The 21,209-nt window shown below is 36.3% G+C and overlaps 1 long non-coding RNA gene and 1 other non-coding gene across 3 annotated transcripts; both read right to left on the bottom strand.

Annotated features, from left to right (window-relative positions):
- Nucleotides 1-1,914: 1,914 nt before the first annotated feature.
- On the bottom strand, nt 1,915-18,730 carry LOC132149770 (uncharacterized). Of its 2 annotated transcripts, none has more exons than XR_009435058.1 (2): nt 18,144-18,730; nt 1,915-2,751 (listed from the first exon to the last, which is right to left on the bottom strand). It is a non-coding gene; the product is annotated as an uncharacterized LOC132149770 (long non-coding RNA). The 2 variants fall into 2 exon arrangements; XR_009435059.1 differs by lacking the exon at nt 18,144-18,730 and adding an exon at nt 3,729-5,808.
- A 1,279-nt stretch (nt 18,731-20,009) lies between these two features.
- Nucleotides 20,010-20,081, bottom strand: trnat-cgu (transfer RNA threonine (anticodon CGU)). The gene has a single exon. It is a non-coding gene; the product is annotated as a tRNA-Thr (tRNA).
- Nucleotides 20,082-21,209: the final 1,128 nt, after the last annotated feature.

Here is a 21,209-nt window from a genome sequence, read left to right as displayed (position 1 = left end):
ACACTGGTGGTGGATGAAGAGATACCCCCTGACAATGTAAGTGCTTTGAGTGCCTAGAAAAGCGCTATATAAATGTAATGAATTATTATTATTATTATTATCCACTTAGACTTATGCTTTCATACACTCACATAATAACCTCTCCCTTCTAAGTATGACCCGAACCAACTGAGAGGCCATTCCAGAAAGCCCGACCCAGTTTTACAGTCTCTCTATAGAAGTATGTTATGAGCAAGTTTCAATGCAGCATTAATATCTAGTAATACCAGTACTGATATTTTGCCAGAATCAGAATTAAAGTGAATATTATTTATTATCTTAATGAGAGCTGTATCTGCTGTGATGCTATCAGAAACCAGATTGAAAATTGTCCAGGTATCAATTTGAGTTTAAGTAGTTGTTCAGCTGATTAAAATCTATCTTTTCAATAATCTTGCCTATAAAAGTAAGATATGATATTGGTCTATAGTTGCTCCATGTGGTGTTATCAAGATTACTTTTTTCTGAAAGGGCTTAACAACTGCAGTTTTCAGGGATTTTAGAAAAGTCCCAGAAAGAAGTGAGGCGTTCACCACTTCTAAGAGAGCTGCTTCTAAACAGTTAAGCACACTTTTGAAAAAAAGGATGTGGGAAGTGTGTCAAGACAGCAGGTTTACGATTTAAGGTGCTGTACTATTTCTTTCAAAATTTTGCTGTCAATTGCTTCAAAAAGAGACATAGTAAAGCCCCTGATATGCTTCAAACAAAGTTCTTTTCATTCTTCCCTTTAATATTAAAAATACATTTATTGTAAAATCTCAGTTTTATCAGACATCAAACTGTAGCCCTGCTACAAATGAAGGATCAATGAATGATTGACTGAATGAATAAATATCACAGATTTCATATTGATTGGGCACTTTAACTTAAGTTAGGCCCAGTAGGACATGTATTTGAACTAGGCTAGTTTCAAAATAATTCTGATGATAAGTTTATAATAAGGCGAATGGCTTCTGATCCTTCCCCTGCCCCAAACATCTGTTCAGAGTATAAGTTTGGTGAATGGAGACACAAAAAGGTTGAAATTATTTATTGATGGAACAAATGCTGTAAGCAATCCACTCGAATTACGACAGTGCTGTATTTACGACAGGAATTTCCACTTACTTAACTGTAGGGGGCTCCAGCATCGCAAAAACTACAAACAGTTGCTTTATGACATAAAATGACTTAGAACCTTTCTTTTACTGTCTATGCTTAAAACAAGAATATTAAAAAAAAAAAAAAAAAAAAAAAAAAAAAAAAAAAAACAACCTCTTATCCAGTAAATCACAAACAACACAAACAGTCGGTTGGTGTACACAATGATTTATACCTTCATACACCTAATCTGAATACTTTCAAACTCTTATTACTTTTTAAGTCCCAAAAGAAAGATAGTAAGTTTTAATTCACAGTTTATGCCTAGAAGAATTTCTAAGCAACCTTAAAGATGTAGCCTATTACACCGGTTTAAATTAACATGCACACAGAACATGATAAATGGATAATTCGGAGCTTTGAATATGACCATAGCTGGTCTGGTGTGCAATTTCCTTTACCTAAAATGAATGTGTTAATATCCAGGGAATGATGGGAATTCTGAAGCTGGCAAAGATTGTGTTGTCTTTTCTAGTCCAGCTCCCACCTCGTGTCCTTAAAAGTCTCCTCATAAATGGTGTTCGTCCTTTCTCTAGGTCTAATGGTTGTCCTCGCTTTCATTCCCAGCATTACACAGAAATGACATCAGGATCATTAATAGAGCTTGTTGTCTTTTCTATGAATGTATACGCTGAATGAAACTAGACATCGGTCTGCTGGTTGCATGAAATACACCACTAGGTGGTAACATACCACCAATTTTTATTTACACACGAACCACAGACAACAATATAATTTTGATCGTTTTTACTTTATTGTTTGAGAGTTATCAGCGTTATTTTAAAATACACAACATAATATAATCAACATTTTAATTATATATTTTATAAATACATTGCTTTTTAAACGAGATAATGACAAGCCCAGACAATATCTAGCATGCATAGCTTTAATGCTAATAGGGAATATGAAAGATACTTCTGAATATGTTTTTTTTTTTTGGTCAAACCAGTGCTAGCTCTATTCAGGACCTTACAAAATGTGGTGCACAAAATCATTAATGAACAAAGAATACGCGGTTCTTACATATACTGTCTGCACAAATTTATAAAAGTAACTCAATTGTTGGCTCATGTGTAGATGAGGTAATTTAATAATACCGTCACTGTAAATGCTAATCTGCCTATTGTTTGCTGTGGTGCTTGTTAAGGGATTTAAGTGGACATAACTGGCCTTTCTATCCCATAGTTCACTCCTTACACGGGACTCTCATGTGAAGCTCCTCACGGTCTGTTGTCAGGCAGGGTGAAGATATCTGAAACAGGAGAAGATCTGCCCAACAGCCAGAGCCAAGGACTGAGATCTGGATATCTAGGGCAAGTTCCACAAACACTCGCTCAATTGTGTCCTACCATCGGTGGTTAATGAGCGATGAAGTTATGGAAGTCATATGCCTCTGCAGTCACATGGAAGGAGGGAAAGAAGACGGCTCTTAATTTCACGTCTGCTTGTTTACTTCCTTCGAGAGCATCTTGAAATTGTAGACAATGCTCTTACTTGTTTGACTTATTAACTCCTTGCGCATGGGGTTTTCTTTATCTTTAGCCATGAAGTGCAGCTGGTTGCTGGAAGCTGTAATACAAAACAACTGTAACTTCAATCCTTCAGGGTTGTATATAGGTCTAGGGTGAACATAAATTAATGATGAAAAGGAATATAAAATGCTTAATCTTAGAAACCATGATACCTTCACTACTTGGAAAATGGATATTTGTCAATCAGTCTAAGAACTTTAGCAGTCCAAAACAATTTAAGACAGTGTTCTAGGGCATTTTAAGGCACCCCTAAATGTTTTTAATATGAAATTATTAGATAATGGGAATATCAAGCAGAGTTTCATTTGCAAACAAATTATGATAGAAAAAAATAAATCTCTCAACTTTCATCATCTTTACTCTATTCTCTGTGTCACATGACTTCAGAAATCATTCTAATATGCCAATTTGATGCTCAGGAAACATTTCTTATGTTGAAATCCGTTTCACTGCTTTATATTTTTGTGGAAACTTGATAATTAGAAAGTTCAAAAGAACAGCGTGCATTTAAACATTATAAATGTTTAAATTTAGTCCTTTTGTAACATTATAAATGTCTTTACTCCTACTTTTGATCAATTAATGCATCCTTGCTGAATAAATGTAATCATTAAAAAAACAACAACAAAAAAAACAACTCCAACAGTAGTCAGATGAAGTAGTGAATGAAGTCATTTCCTATCAAGTTCACACAAAATAACTAACTACATTAACATTACAGACATAATGTTGCACTTTTAAAAGTATCAAAACGGAATAAGTAGGTTTCATTTTGAAACCCTTGTGTGTTTGAGCCATCTATTTTTTTAACAAGCCACACAATTTTATGTTTTCTTATGCAATGCAACAAAGTTCATTTTTAAATGACTTTCTCCAGTGTCCTAATGCATTTTTAGGGCTTGTCTACAAGTTCCCAGAACAACTCAAGGGAAAGAAAGACATACAATTGTCATGAACAGATGGAGTCAATTGACTGTTTAGTGGAAAACTAGTAAGAAATATTACAATCGGCACCTTTAAACACATTTAACAAATAGCTGCTGGGAAAAGGGAACAGGAAGGTCTCCAGAGGCTTCTTCTGAACATTTAATACAATAAACAAAGGTTTTGTTAGTAATAATGTCATCAAACACAGAAAATAAATGGGAAATTTAGAAACATCCATGCAGTGCATGAGTGGTGACCAACTTCTTTGCCTTTAAGACGGTTAATAAAACATAGTAACATAACTAACATTTCACCAGGGGTGTAATTGCTTCTCTTCAGAAAGTACTGTATAATTTTGTTCCCATGTGTAATCCAGCCTAGATGATCACCTTCGTAATAGCAAGCCATATAATTACTTTCAAGGTTTAAGTTGAACAGCTCTACAAGTTGTATAAGCAGGTTTATTTAGAGCTTGGCATTATAGCTACTCATCCAAAAAAAAAAAAAAAACCTTCCTCATGTCTTTCCAGTCAAGGGCTTTAAACTCCACTTTTGGCTGTGTAGAAAGCATTGTGATCAGATGATAAGGCTGACCGTGGCTTAATTGGTGTAACCAGATAGCATATTGCTGTGGCTTTAACACCCTGAGAGATGGATCTAATTGAAATCTCTGGAGATCACCGCTAGCATATGGAGCTCCTCTCACTGTCTCCTACCTGGCGACTGGCACAAGAAAATAATCTCTAGCCTTTTTTATTTTTTTTCGTCCCAGAACCTTTGAATTCAAGTAACATAGCTATGAGTGTAGATGGTGTTGTATAAGCTGACCTGCAGTCTCATGACATTTAGCATTAGCATTTCTGGTTTTCTGCGAATATTTGCCAGTAAAGTCAACATGTCAAGAATGATTGTAATTTTTTTCATGGGTTTTTCCATCCAGTTTGTTCAAACATCAAGACTGTTTGGATGGCCTGTATGAATGAATGTTTGTTTTGGTGTGCTACTGATCCAACATGCTACTGCCAGTTTAGAGATTCCAGTTCATTTACTAAATGCGCGTTTATTCAATTAACTGTTGCTCCTTTCCCACAAATGACTTAGCTGTTGCCTTTGGAAACAAGTTCTTCATCAAAAACCCTAGAAAGCCCGAGGTGGGCATTCAGAACTGCTTGATTTTACTGACATAAAAAATCTGTCACAAAAGGAACAGTGAATTGTTACTGGTTTTTATTAATGAGATTTTTGACACACTTTATTTTAAGGTCCAATTTTTGCTATTAATAAACCATTAATTGCAACATTTGCCTCAAACTCCTAATTTGCTGCTTATTCATAGTTAGTAAGGTAGCTGTAAAGTTTAGGGATGTAGAATATGCTCTGACAGAATATTTGCTTTATAAGTACTACTACTACTACTATTAATAATAATGAGAGAGAATTGGCCTCTACTAAGGTGTTATAAAGATTTGCAATGGACTAATACCATTTTATTATTTTGTATAAAAGCATTTTTGAATAATAATGTCCCTATATCTATGACATGTATCTATTTCAGTTATCTATTACACAATCACCTTGGCACCAATGCAACATGTCATTTTTTCTAATATATGCACATAAAGCAGAGATACTTTGTTTATTGAACCAAAATCAACTGTTGACAACACAACATCCAAGTATTACCGTTTCAAAATGCAATTTACACATCTAAGATGGCTGTTATTCATTTTATTGCAATGATCTAACTATCATTTGAAACAACTACTTTATAATGCTTAGTTTTATGGAAACTGGCCAACAATATTCCATGTTTATGTATATTCCACATAAAATGTATTAGGTGGAACATTAGATTAGATTATCTATGGAGATAATATTTCCTCATCTCTTTTTCAGACAGTTTATGGTCCCTTGTACCTATTTTCCAAACCATGTTTTCAGATGTTTACAGTTATCAATCCTTTATTTAGCCTTTTACATTAAGCCAGTTAAGAAGCTGAAGCAGCGATGTAGTTGAAGTTTTACTTTACTGTAGTTTTTTATTAGCTATTTTTTATGATTTAGTTGCATTTCATAATTACTGTAAATATACTGATTCCAGTAGTATTCGATAATCAATGTGTACAAATGAGATTGTCAGACAGCTAGCTATCTAGACAGACAGACAGACAGACAGACAGACAGACAGACAGACAGACAGACAGACAGACAGACAGACAGATAGACAGATAGATAGATAGATAGATAGATAGATAATGACATGGATCTGTAATTGATAATTTCGTTTGATTTGACCGATGAGAGAAACGTCTGTACTTGTAGCATACAGTGAATCTTTTTTCTGAATCAACTGGCAGTTTCTCTGGGAGCAGTGACTCAAGTCGTAACCTGTCTCATCTGTTTCAGTCTAAAAACTCTTCCCTGGCCTTGTCATATATAAACATGTAAATGAAAGATAGGGAGGGAAGCGCTGCCACTGATCCAAAACTGCCCTCTGTCTTTACAGATGTTGCACATACTGTCATGTGATTTATGTGCATCTTGTCCTTCACTCTGAACCTATAAATCCATTCGGTGGGCAGAAACACTGAGGATGTAACTCAGAAATAAAAGCCATGTGCACTGGCTTTCCTTTCTCATTTCCCCTTGAAAAAGGCCCAAGACACAGCAGCCACAAGAGCACACAGGAAGTAAATCTTCAAGGACTTGCACTAGGGAATAATCGCAGCAAGTTTCCCCCAAAACCCAAAGACTTACAACAGCTCCTCACTGTGAACGCAGACAAGAAAAATGGCAGCGATGAGACAAACATGCTAGCAAATGAATATCAGATGACTGCCAGTCACCTTAATGCATGAAGCTGGGCTCAGCTTTTATTGAAAATAAGACGTTCATTCAATAGGTTTGGCTGTGAGGGGGTGGCATGTGGTTTCAGTTAAGAGCTGAGCTGCTAGGGAGCTTCGTCTAATGTATGTGTGTGTGTGTGTGTGTGTGTGTGTGTGTGTCTTGCTTCTCCCTGACCCCATGACTCATGACAGCGTGGCTACACTCCTCTCCCACACAACAGGAGCATTACAGATACAAAGAATGCAGACTAATGGTTTGCCACGCTGTAATACCCCTGCAGGAAGAGGATGCATGGATCATAAAACTTAAGTCTTTCAAGGCATTCACTGACAATAGAGCCAGTCAGCATTTTCCTCACCCCCTCTGATCTCTTTAATACATCAAGAGAAAAAAAAACGCCTCTCAATAGATAACTTGCACTGTTGACATGTGCTTCTTTATGTAACATTGGAAGGTGAGGAGCTCGGTCCACCGCCGCATTATGAAATGTCTTTAAAAGAATAGCTCAAGTTAAAAGGAAAGTTATCATTTACTCAGCCTCATGTCTTTTCATAAACATATTACTTTCTTTCTTCTGTAGGACATAGAAGATATTTTGAAGAATGTTGGGAACCAAACTGTTTTAGTCCTCATTGACCTCCACTCCACATTGGGCAAAAAACCAACAATGCGATATTTCTCAAAATGTGTTCTTTCATGTTCCACAGAGAAAAGTCAGTCATGCAGTTTTTGAACTAAATATGGTTGAGTGAATGATGACCGAATGTTTATTTTTAGGTTTTTTGGTGGACTACACTGAAGAAAATGTGGAGTAGGATTTACTTGAAAAAAGCTTGGAAACAATTCTCACTCAGAAAAGGCTAGTTAATTTACAAAAATCTGACAAGTAAAAGCCTAAACATAATTATTATTAGATTTAAACAGAAATGTTTAAGTTAAGTTTGCTCGGGAGTTCCCGGTAAATTTGATTGACTGGTTATTTATAAATTTTACTGAAATAGTGCTCATCACTGTAAAAAGGTGTGCTGTTAAATAACAGTAATTTAGTGCACTGAAAAACAATAAGTAAGATTCACTTAATTTTTCTTTCTTTTGCAAGGATTGCATACATATATTTTAAGTAAATCGTAAGTATTGAATTAAATCAAATCTGTAAGTAAGCAAATAGACAGATTGTTATCCTTTTAAGAGATGTCCATTCAATATAATTAATACCCAAATGAACACCGAGGTTACTAAACTTACCATCAAAAGCAAACAAAAAACAGTGTAAATACAACTTGAAAACAGTGAAAAATTAAACATTTTAAATTATTCATGCCTAAGTGCATTATGGGAAATATGGGATCAGAACTTTGATATTTACTTGAATAATCCTTATAACAACAAACAGTTCCAAGTAAATATACTAAGCTTAAATTAAGTACTAACATGGAATTTACTTAATTTTTTTTAATTCTTGCCTTAAATTATTTAACATAGAAATTACAATTGTTTTTATGTAGTATTTACTACAAAATAATTTATATCAGTGTTTCCTAGGTCAATATAAAAAAAATTATTTACATCTTCCAAGTATCAGTGTAACCTATTTTTTTAAACAAAAATGGTAATCAACATGCCATGAATGCTGTAGATTGTACTACACTCCTTTAATATCGATATTGCATCCATGATCCACTGTGAATAAAAGTTACCGTACACACTCTTGAAAAAATTGTTATTTATTGGTTCCATGAAGAACTTTTAACATCCATGGAACATTTCCCTTTGAAATACTGTATGTAGGTATGTATTCCAATGGACAACATAGTGAAAAAAATTCTTTAGATTATTAAAAACCCACTTCACACACTTTTAAAAACGGTCTACTAAAAGGTTCTTTTGGAATCCATAAAAATTTTCTTTATGCAATCGCTGCCAAATGCCCCTTTGGAACCTTCATTTTTTAGAGTGTTGAGAAATAAGATGTTTGCAACAGCAGTCAGAAGCCACTTTACTGTCTCACAGGAGCATGTAGGCAGTGTGTGATGTGCTCGTGATAACCACAAAGACAGTGTAGAAAGTCCAAGAGCATGATCCATTACTGAGCCCACTGGCAAATCAAAACAACAAAACCAGCATTGTCAGGTCTGTAATCTCTTTTAAATGAGCACCAGATGGCAAGACATCTTCCATAGCATGTTTGCAGGGAGATCATTATTTTGTAATCCCAGGTCTTTAAAGTTTTGTACTGTTAACCGTCATGATATCTCTGCTGTGGTGGCAAACTCTGTACTTCTGGGCTTGCTGACAACATTGGTCAATACAATAAAAACACTGAAGAAGTACCACTATGCAGAAATGTTGTTAACAATGGCAAAGCTATGTTTCTCAGTAGAGAGATGGCAGTGTCACTGTTCATACACAATTGAATCGTCTAGGTGGTTCACTCATCCTCACTGTGCTGTTTACAGTAAAGACCTGTTCACACCAAGCATGACTGCTAAAATAATGTTTCAATAATCATAATTCTATAAGAATTGCAAAGACCACACTACAACTATAATGATACAGAGGAGTGATATGGTTGGGATACTCTTAAAACATTTCTTCTCCAGCTGATATACAATAAAAACATTGACAGCCAATCAGAATTTAAAGAGTTCAAGCATTTAAAGTTATAGTTCACCCAAAAATGAAAACTCTGTCACCATATACTCATGTCTATGGAACCAACAATCTTAAAAATATCTTCTTTTGTTTATAGCGGAAGAAATAAACTCATACAGGTTTTGAATGACATGAGGGTGAGTAAATGATAACGTTTTCATTTTGGGGTAAACTCTCCTCGATATGGAAGCACATGGGTAGCGATATTCAATTTGCAATGTAATATGCAAAATGACAATGCAATATGTAAAATGGCAATGCATTTCTGTATTTACATTTACATTTTCCAAGACATTTGTGCAAAATTTGGTGCAAAATGAAAATGAAAATTAAATTACATAATTTTCATTTGGCATTTCATACACCAGTTTTAATATGTAAAATGAATACTAATTTTAACGTTTTATAAGTTGCAAAATTAAAATAAAAATGTATTACAGAAATGATTAGATATGTATAACATGTTCAAGCAAAAACTGTGGCAAAATTATCATCTAAATGCTATTTTTCTTAAATGCATTAACACTCACAGTCAAGACACTTACGATTGCATTTTCATTCAGTGTCCCGCAATGAATGTAGCAAAATTCAATGTGCACATTGAAAATGCATTCCGAGCCGATCACGTCTCCGCCCCCCCCCCCCCCCCCCCCCCGCGCCATGTCAATCACTGCGTGAACAAGGCGGGGCTTGCAGAAGGTCAGAGACTCAAATCTCAAGAAGAGGATTCAAGTGAGAGAACATGGACAAGACAGTTGGTCCGTGAACGTTTTGATCATTTCGGTTTATGGCTTCAATATTTCATTTGCACTTGTGGGCGGCGCTGAAACGCTGCTTTCATCTTATTGGTCAAATCGCTCCAGCTTCAGCTCGGTCTTTCCATTCTTTCAGGCAGAATAAGAGTCAGTGCGAGTGAAGCACTGTAATGTCTGAAACCACCGCTCACTGTTAATTAGCATAATATTTGAATCAGATGATGCTGGCCACATAATTCGTGCTGCTGCGACTTGCAAGAGACCCCGTTAAATTATTTCTAGGTTATAGTATTGTATAAATATTGTCCCACTGATAAAAACAGTGCAAAAAACCGTCTGTGTCAGTTACTCTCATAATAAATAATAATAATAATGTTACCCGTATTTTTCGGTATAAGTTGCATCAGTCCAAAAATACGTCATGACGAGGAAAAAAACATATAATTCGCATTTATTCAGAACCAAGAGAAAACATTACCGTCTACAGCCGCGAGAGGGCGCTCTGGGGTAGGCTACAGGAGCACTGAGCAGCACAGAGCTAATTGTACTATTTTTATTTCAGAAATGTAACGATATTAATTTTTACAATTATTTATTAATGTCACACACACATACCTAGTGCCTTATGACTTAAAATATGAGAGTGGTAAATGTTACAGACATGGAACTGTTCAGTCTATTATTGATTATTATTTCCACTTCACTTTTATCCAAAGAGACAGAACTATTTGCACTGTATTTATCAGAGGGACAATATTTATACAATACTATAACCTAGAAATAATTTAACGGGGTCTCTTGCAAGTCGCAGCAGCACGAATTATGTGCCCAGCATCATCTGATTCAAATATTATGCTAATTAACAGTGAGTGTAGTTTCAGACATTACAGTGCTTCACTCACACTGACTCTTATTCTGCCTGAAAGAATGAAAAGACCGAGCTGAAGCTGGAGCGATTCGACCAATCAAATGAAAGCAGCGTTTCAGCCCCGCCCACAAGTGCAAATGAAATATTGAAGCCATAAACCGAAATGATCAAAACGTACACGGACCAACGGTCTTGTCCATGTTCTCTCACTTGAATCTTCTTGAGATTTGAGTCTCTGACCTTCTGCAAGCCCCGCCTTGTTCACGCAGTGATTGACATGGCGGGAGGGGGCGGACACGTGATCGGCTCGGAATGCATTTTCAATATGCACATTGAATTTTGCTACATTCATTGCGGGACACTGAATGAAAATGCAATCGTAAGTGTCTTGACTGTGAGTGTTAATGCATTTAAGAAAAATAGCATTTAAATGATAATTTTGCCACAGTTTTTGCTTGAACATGTTATACATATCTAATAATTTCTGTAATACATTTTAATTTTAATTTTGCAACTTATAAAGCATTAAAATTAATTTTCATTTTACATATTAAACTGGTGTATGAAATGGCAAATGAAAATTATGTTATTTAATTTTCATTTTCATTTTGCACCAAACGTTGCACAAATGTATTGGAAAATGAAAATGTAAATACAGAAATGCATTGCCATTTTACATATTGCATTGTCATTTTGCATATTACATTCCAAATTGAATATTGCTACCCATGTGCTTCCATACCTCGAAGCAGCAGATGAGAAAATTACAGCTCACACTTATAATAAACAGACTGTTATTGTCCGCAAACGTGGTAGACTGGCAATTTTTTACCATCATCCCTTTCACGCTTTTTAAAAAGAGATCCCACTTTTTTTTTCATTCATAAGTGCTGGAGATCTGCAGTCGGATACTATTGTGCCGTTTTTAATGGCAAAAACGAGGAATAGGCCTCTAATGGCTATCACAATGTTTGTCAAATTGGACAGATACCATATTGGGCAGCACTTCTCATCAGCCATGCAGATGAAGACAATGACACAGTGTTTAAAGGTCATTTCTGATAATTGACATCACACAGTTTACCTGTATTTTAGTGATTAATGGTGTTTTAAGGATGCACCAGAAAGATGTTGATTAAGTGAACAGTGGTAATTTCCTGGAAGTCAGTCTGACAATTCGAAGGTAATGTTTGAAAATTTTAGATTAAAGCAGAGTCCGTGTTTATTGTCTTCCATTTTAGCACCTTAAGAAATTAATATTAGCCTATATATATAAATTGTGTATCTTAAAGGGGTCATATGATGCAATTAAAAATGTTCATTTCTCTGTTACAAGCTCTTTGTGCCTAAAGAAGATCTGTAAAGTGGCAAAGACTAAAGTCTCAAATTCAAAGAGATTAAGACTTGTTGACGCCCTCCTAAAACGGCTCGTTCTAACATGCCTCCACATTCATCACGATGTGGAAAGATTTGCATAACACCACCCAAATGTTCACACAAAGAAAGAAGTCGTAACTTTTTTTCTCGCTGTTGCCGCTGCCGCCATAATGTGGAGACGCTGTGTGTTTTGTTGTGAAAGCGAAACTACTTTTTTTGGTCTTCCAAACGAGGACACAGAAGTCAGTGGTTAAGTTGTATTTACAACACTGTTCCAGAACAGTTCAACGCAGATATTCAGATGTGTGCTGTGCAGTTTATGGAGGACTGTTTCCAGAACCAGTAGCCTGCAATGTTTCCATAAAGTGGCACAGTTACAACATTGCAAGGACAGTCTTGTGTTTCTGACACACAGTCTGTAAGTATGTTTTCATGTGGTGCAATAAGCGACGCGTAAAAAGATAGTATAAGTCATTATAATCAGTAATTATGCTCCCACTGGATGCAACAAATGCCTAGTTTGTAATGTGTTTTATCTCGTCTAGTGATGTCCGGATTGCGAAAGAATCGTTCTATTTAACCGGATCTTCTTAGTGAACCGGTCGAACCAGTTCAAATCGAACTGAATCGTTTGAAGCGATTTGTATCTCCAGTAAGCACTAATCCACAAATTACTTAAATTATTTGGTTTCTAAACATGCCTGACACTCCCTCTAATGCTAAATTTCTGAACATTTACATCACACACTTGAGGTATTCAGCCAATCACGACACTGGATAACTGGCCAATCAGAGCACACCTCGCTTTTTCAGAATGATGAGTTTTGTAAAAATCAACGCTTTTCAGAAGGCGGGACGTGGAGGAGAAACAGTAATGTACATTATATGGAAAATACTGTGTTTTTTTAACCTTAAACTGCATAAACACATTTCATTACGCCAAATACACAAAATAATGTTCTTTTTAGCAACATCATATGACCCCTTTTAGATGTGGACTCTTCTCTTTGTCTATTATGCGGTTTGACTGTGTTTTAGCTAATGCACTACCGTTTCTCAAAAAGGATCAATGTCTGTCTGTCTGCCAATCTACTTTGGAAAAATATGTTTTAAATGATGTCCACTCATGAAGACTACAGCCATATCAGCAGCCAAATAAAAGCAATTTTATTTTACACAGAGAAGACTGTCTCATGAGGGCATGATTGAGATCATATGACTAGCCGACCACTACATGATTTATCTTGGTAGCCCCCCCATTACTAAACAGTGGACACATTCGCTCACAGAATAAATAAATCATGACTACAGCGAATGAACTCCACAATGGCATCAGTAAACAAAAACTACTGCTTTCACATGGTGCTGCAATCACAGTATCTGTAAATTAAAGAAAATGTAGGAAATATTATATAACACATTTTTTTTAAATGTTAAAACCAAACTTTTGTTTAAAGATATCTATGAGTTAGCAATATTTGAGAAAATCTGTGAAATTACATCAAAGTGAAGTTGAAAGGCTTAAGCTGTGGATTTATCTGTGTCAGATATAGATATACTCTCATGGCAGAAGCAGCAAGGTGACGTTTGATGCTCTCTAATGACATGCACTCTTCTGTTCAAACTTTCTCTTGATTTCCAAATATAACCGTAGGGCAAGAAACGGTAAACATATTCCTCTTGCTTTGCGCAAGGGGGACTTGTCACGTGTAATTTTATCGTATATATCTTACCCTGCTGATACCCGTGAGAATCATTGCACGGGATGGTGTTTCTAGCAGAAGAATTATTGCATGGGTACGTCTTGACATTTAAGATATACCTATCAGCATTTACAAGCACCGCAATGGTCAAATTAAACTGTGTGTTACCTACCATGCAAATTAAGTGTTTCTTCTTGTTTATGAAAGGTCTTTTTTTAAGAAAGCGGTGTGCATGAATTGCTTCTCTGAATAAGGGCCTATGCAATGCACTGTATGAACTGTATAAAAATGTGTTTTACTGGCCTATTGTGAGCCATACTGATGATTTGGTTGTTTACATTAGTTTTTAAACTGTAATAATTGCATTCTCAGCTCATCAAGTTTATTTCCCAATGGATTCAGTTCAATTTGTCTAAACCTCACAGTGGTATAAGCCTGCGGCTTTACCCTGAGGAAAGGGTGAAGATGTTTACCGAAGAGAGAAACACTTTTTGCTGCCTGCTTCCAAAGTAGGGTTTTTGTTTGATTTGTCTGTCTGCGACCGTGACATGCAAGATAAGCATAACAGAAAATCATGGAGTGACACTCAGGAGGCACAAGCTGTGAGTTCTCTTACATTATGCTCCAACCCATCTCTTGTAGGTTCGCTTGTTTGAGCAAATGATAAGATTGTTTAATCAGTTTTTGGTCTTTTAATATTAAGCTAATCTAACAGTTTAGTTTATAATTAGAAATAATTGGCTTTTCTTGTGTTATCAAATAATGTACACTGACAGTGATGACAGCTCCACTGACTTTACTGCTAACTTCTATTATGTGTACAATAAATAAAACATGACCAAACATCAGAAAGGATTTGAAGAAACTTAGCATTCCATCACTTGTTTACCAGTAGATCCTCTGCTGTAAATGGGGGCCGTCTAATGATAAAAACATCACAATAATCCACAAGTAATCCACATGACTCCAGTACACTGATTAACATATTGTGAAAATCTACATTTTTCGATTAACATAGTGAAAATGCATTCTGACAGCACCCATTCACAGCAGATGTTGAGCAGGTAATGTAATGCTACATTCAATTTAATTGAATCTCATCTTCAATTTCAATGAAGATACAATCTCATCCTGAATAGAGAGAGAACATTTTCACCATATGTTCATTTTTGGGTGAACTATTCCTCTAAGGAGGGTGAGGACTCTTTTTGTCGGGGCAAGATTCTACATGGGGTTTTTGACAACCCAAACCATTTCATGTAAAACTGTTAATGTGAACTGCCAACTCAGCACAAATGATTCTCCAGTGCATTCTTTAAAACTGATTCAGAGGCATTAATGACGTCAAAAGCAACAATAAGCAAGAACTTTGTATTCATTGACTTTGCAGGAAACACAACACTATGCTTTAAAGTGTCAAATTTGTGGAGTGGGAGTTATCTTATTTTTAAAGTAGGGTTTTTTTTGTTGTTGTTTAGTGTGGCTTTTGCTCACACTGTTTGAATTCCAATTTATATCAATAAATATTAACATACACAAATGTGTGTCACTAGAATCTATTCCAGTACATGCAGGCACCACAACTCTGTCATGCGAAGTGACGTGAGTTCAGGGAGGAAAGATGAACTGTTGGCTGTGTGGGGTGTCAATAATTACTTTTCCATCTGAAACTCTCCCTTTCTCCTATTACCAGTTGAGTTGAGCCGTAACAGAGCCACAGAAAAAAGAAAGCACCACAGCTAATTCCAGCAGGACTTGTGCCCAGTGCCCATTTTAAAGAGGTACAGGCCAGAATGCAAGCCAAAAGGCCTGTAAATGTAATGTTACTGTAGCGATTATGAACCATAAGGCAAAAAATAGACACAGAGAATGTGAAAGTTTACTACACAATAATCTAAAGTATTGCACTTTGGCAAGTCGTAACAAAACTATCCCCTGCTAACATGTGGCATTAGGCTCTTCACATTCTTGGAATCACATCCCGTTCCCTCAACTAGCAATAGACCCCTTGTTCTTATAATAACATGGCATGACATGTTTTAGAGTGCACTAAAAGAACACCGAAACACACTAGCGAAAGTTTCTATTGCTTTTTTCCTGCTGATCATTTCTTAGATTTATCTGTATCAGGAAAATACCTGTATTGTTTACATAAAGCACATAGCAGCCTATATTACTCCAATCTTCATTCATTTTTGTCAGCAATAGCTTTGAGCAGCATGTTATAATTAAATCATGACTGGCGTGAATGGCCCATGTAGAGTGTCAAACTCCTATAGAACCATTCATGACCAGCATACTTCACAACAACTTCAATAGAGCTGTGAATGTACTCGGACTGTCGAAATTCCTTTAGTGCTTACTTGTCTATTTTGTCTGGCTATTTGAGCGGCCCTCGGGGGATGGGCCTGTTCTATATGTTTCAGCAAGATCAAACTGTGCATGATGTAAAATGGAGACTGAGAATTAACGCGGATTGTTGCCACCATCAGCTGGATGACAGAATGCTTGCTTGAGTGGATCCAGCAGATGCTTAAGGCATTTAGTGAGCTGCCTTTGGTGCAGCACAACATAATTGAGCACCAAACATAATGTGTGATATTCACAAATGAATGGAACTGGTGGTATTAGCAATGTCATTTTATTGTAAGTGTAGGCAGACTGTGGTGGTCAGTCCTTGGAATGCATAACTCCTTTCTATGCCAAAAGCTAAATTCAGCAATAAAAGCAGACTATGCATTCATAACATATGCATGCGAATAGCTAAAACATAAATGGTGATCAGTGCAAGAGCAATAAGGATTTTTAGGGGCATTATGATGGTGAAACTGAAACACAAGTGCCCCCAAAAGCCCCTCATTCTCCCTGCAGCATTACATTCAGAAACTTTAGCACAGTTTCAGATCATATTCTTTTGCAACGCAGTGCTGTCTCAAAATCAACACTCGGTTGCAAAAGAAAATGGACTGAAGCTGTGCCAAGATTTTTTTTATATATATTGGCATTCATGATTTCACAAAGAACCTCTATCATCCATGGAACCATTCCATTCTTTCCCCTAATAAAATAACAGCTCTTTTGTGTTTACTGAAAGGTTCTTTGGGGAACCAGATTTTTTTTTATGCAATTGCTGTAAAAACAGTGTATAATTGAAGTTTATTGCACAACATTTTTGCAATAAAACCATTTGCCTCACAATCATCCGGCACAAACGTCAACAAGATCATATTAAATTAAGTACCTGTTACTGATAAAGTTTATTGAGAAATAACTACTTTAAGTTTAACTTTTTGTATTCTTTTCACGCTGTTAGAGTGAGTCCCAGAAGCGGGACTTTACGGGCCAGTTGGATTGAGATCAATACTCATCTTGCCCCCAAAGTCCCGTCACTGAAATCACGGTGCATATTCAAACACTGACAGATAATAATAAGCAATTATGGCCAAATACATTTACCCCAATTACGACTAAAGAATTCCACTGTAATTTGATATAGGCTAAAGCAGTCTCTGAGCATATGACTAATAGGCCTACTAACCAAAATTTTTTTTTTTTTCCCCAAACACATCTTCTTATAGCTAGGTATAACTGCCATTAGACATTACTTTGACTAATGATTAAAGAATACTTCCTGATTATAACACTGAAACATGCATTTTTTTGTTAAAATGCAAGACAATAGGTAGCCTATTTTTAATAGTGCTATATACAAATAAACTTAAATTTAACTGAATAGCCATATGCACTGCACGTTCATTAATTTGATGTTTCTATCACCTCAAGTGACCTTCTTTAGCCATGTCTTCAATGAAAAAAAACACATGCAATAACATATCACAGTGGCCACAAAAGCGATCACATGAACTTTTCAAGCGTATGATTTGAGCAAGGCTTTATTAAAACGCTGTCCGAATTATTAAGTGTTGTTTGTCAGGAGACAACTGGGCGTCAATTGAATCCCAGACAGTGTGTTCGACTCCCCAGAGAGTTCAGGTACTCTTTCAGACACAATCTGTCTGCCTCTGTCGGGAAGCAACATCTGCGAAAAGCAGCAATATGGACCTAAAATTTTATGCCGATGCTTTAAAAGACGCATCCCGTTGGCGATCTCTACATGTCCGTGTTAAATTCTACCGCATATTCCCGTTGTAACGTTTCGCAGAAAGCCTATTATGACATCACCATCATCATCATCATCATCATCATCATCAGTGGAATCAATAAGTGTTCTGATTCCGATCACACCTGCGTTTGAAAGCACGCGCAAACGCGTATCGATTCGATATCGCTGGAAACTTACCTCGAATGAATAAAGACGCGCCGTGGGGTTGAAAGAAACATGTGGCTGATGAGAATCAGATATTTTTTGTTTAAGTGCACGCTGTACGTGCTCCCGCTGGTGAGATGAGCAGCAGACTGACTCTGTGCATGTTAAGATCTCACTGCTCGTGCATTGCTTCATGGTCACGCTACTAGGTAAGCAGTAAGCACTGAGCAGGGGCCGTGCAGGGGAAGATGCCATTCCCAGCAACACGCGCCAATTGTGCGCTAGATTTCTCTACATTCTCCAGTCTATTAATGATCATCAATGGGTGGCAGAATGAAAAATCGCTCACGTGCGAGGGCGCTGCTGCCCGATGCTTGGCTTTTGCTTTAAAAGGGAGCGAAGTTAAACACGTGGAACTGGATACGGAGCTGGCAGTTTCTATTTTCCTAGAAGTCATTTCCAAATATAGAAACTAGGAAGGGACGTTCTTAGAAACCCCCGAGTCGTTATGGCGGAGTTTACTTATTTTCACTGTTTTGTCGGTTAAATGGCCTTTTCGTCATAGCATCCATCCATTTAGTTTAAGGTTGTTGTTTTTTTTTACTGGGATGTCATGTTAGTTGAACTGAGGACCTAAATTGTATTAATGATTTAGTTTTAGATTGTTCTATATCGCTCTTTTCTGCGCTGAACGTCACAAGTGTGATAGATTTGGGGCCTTTAAATACATTAAAACATGCGATTTATGAATCTGCAATCAAACCTGTAGGATTGCTGCACTGATTTGTTGCTCTCTGTCGCCCTCTGTTGCTGAGATTGTGACGTTGCCTTTTGCTAAAGAGGAAATTACAGTGACGTCACACAGCAGACAACCGCGCTTCCGGTTTCAAAGACAAGAGGCTGTGCTTCATGTCAATGATTTATTACGCAGTCTATGTTTATTACTCATACTTGCCGTTTTATAATAGATTTAGTTTATATTAATAAAGATTTGAATTCGACAGATGTGTTGTAGGTTGTTGAATAACGCAACATTTATGAAAATGTCATATAGAAGTGAAAAAAATAAATGAAATAAAATTAACTTATTCATCACGTTCTACAAGATTTTTTATTTTTAATACACATTCCACCACATTATGAGGTGATATTCTTTATCTAATAACTGCTCTCTTTTTTCTATTTAGAGTTAGATTTGTTTTTTTTTAAATTATTATCATTAATTAAATGCAGGTAAAATAAAAGACGATCATACGATCGTAATGAACTGACTTTGCTTATTAATTGTTCTAATTAATATCAGTTTGTAGCCTACTGATTCACGGATAATGTTAGAAATATAAAACTTACACAATTTTAAAATAATCTAAAAGCTAAGAAATATGAATAATAAAAGAAAAAGAAAGAAATCGAGTGTTTCAGCCTTCCATATTTAAACTTTAGCTCTTTTAGCTCGTTAAATGGAAGCAAATCTTTTTAGAAGGAAATGCAAAGACGAATTGCATTATAGAGATATTATTGCACACTTTATTAGTCTAACTATAGTTATTTCATGTAGACTACCAATATTAACAAATACACCCAATCAGTCATATAACGTTCACTGACTATTAGTGAGATCTCTCGTGATATTTGCGCTTCTGGTGGTGTCCAGTCTGCTCCACCACAACTGCCTGATATTTTTAAAGCGATCAGGTGTGTTTGATGAGGGCTGGAGCAAGCGTTATGTCTCCGGCAGCTGATCTGATGACCCCGGTAGAGACTAATCTTATTATGCCCATTCCGAGTGTATCTCGGTGTAATGTTTTAAGATAAACCAAACCGCGCAACATTTTGCTATTCGTTTAGTTTACCAAGTCCATGTATCGTGAGTGCGTGTTGGAATGTAATGGATTTAAAAGGCACGGGCGGGGTTCGAACCCGCGATCTTCGGTTTACGAGACCGACGCCTTACCACTTGGCCACCGCGCCTGCGCTCTCAAGACACAGTTTCCTTTATTATAAAGATTCACCAGAGGACAGTCGCCAGAGATAATCTGGCTTTGTATTGAAGATCAAGAGGTGAAATTTAGCAAACAGGCGAGAAGAAGTGGTATACTTAAAGGAGGCTGAGATTGGGTCATACTGGACTGATAATAGGGAAGAGTATTTGATTACGCACAAGATGTCAAATCAAGGAAGATGTAGAACATGTCTTGTTTAGATACAATAAATACCATGCATACAAAAACGGTGCAGAGCAAAACTGTGGCCCTCCAGGAATTGAGTTTGAGGCCAATGGTTTGGACTTTCAAAGGCTCAAAGCGCATCTAGATCATTCTCGTTGCATGTGAATCATTGCATCCACCAGGGGAGGCTGTTGAATCGTGGCTTTACTTGTAATAAAAAGCATAGGAGAGTTTGTTGGTGCACTGTCATGATTTCCATGCTCACAATATAAACTGAGCTTCTATCTAGATCTGATAATGTATGTGAAAAGTAATGGAAGGATTCCAAATGCAGTGATGTGTACCTTGGCTAACATATCTGCACTAAATATAACCCTGGCTTTGGACTGAATTGCTTTTACACTAGGATTTGCTTTTACTTTGTATCAGAATAAACAGTCCATGTGTTCAAAATAATGAGTTTTGCATGATCATCTTAATCAGAAATCTGTTCCTCATTGCTAAATTCTATTTACAAGAATGTATGTGGCTGGTTTATATGCAGCTCACTCAAAATTATAAAAATATGCATAACTGGAACCCCAACCTGACTCTGCTGTGAAAATAAATCTGATTTGCTAATCCTTTAGATCTTTATTAAAAAAATAAATTGAACCTGTCATTGAAGCAAAACAATTGAAAAAATGTATATATATATATATATATATATATATACAGTACAGACCAAAAGTTTGGAAACATTACTATTTTTAATGTTTTTGAAAGAAGTTTCTTCTGCTCATCAAGCCTGCATTTATTTGATCAAAAATACATAAAAAACAGTAATATTACAACTTAAAATAATAGTTTTCTATTTGAATATACTTTTAAAAAAATAATTTATTCCTGTGATGCAAAGCTGAATTTTCAGCATCATTACTCCAGCCTTCAG

This window comes from Carassius carassius, chromosome 1 (genome assembly GCF_963082965.1).
Source record: "Carassius carassius chromosome 1, fCarCar2.1, whole genome shotgun sequence".
In the NCBI taxonomy this organism is placed as follows: Eukaryota; Metazoa; Chordata; class Actinopteri; order Cypriniformes; family Cyprinidae; genus Carassius; species Carassius carassius.
This window is presented reverse-complemented; position numbering and strand designations above follow the sequence as displayed.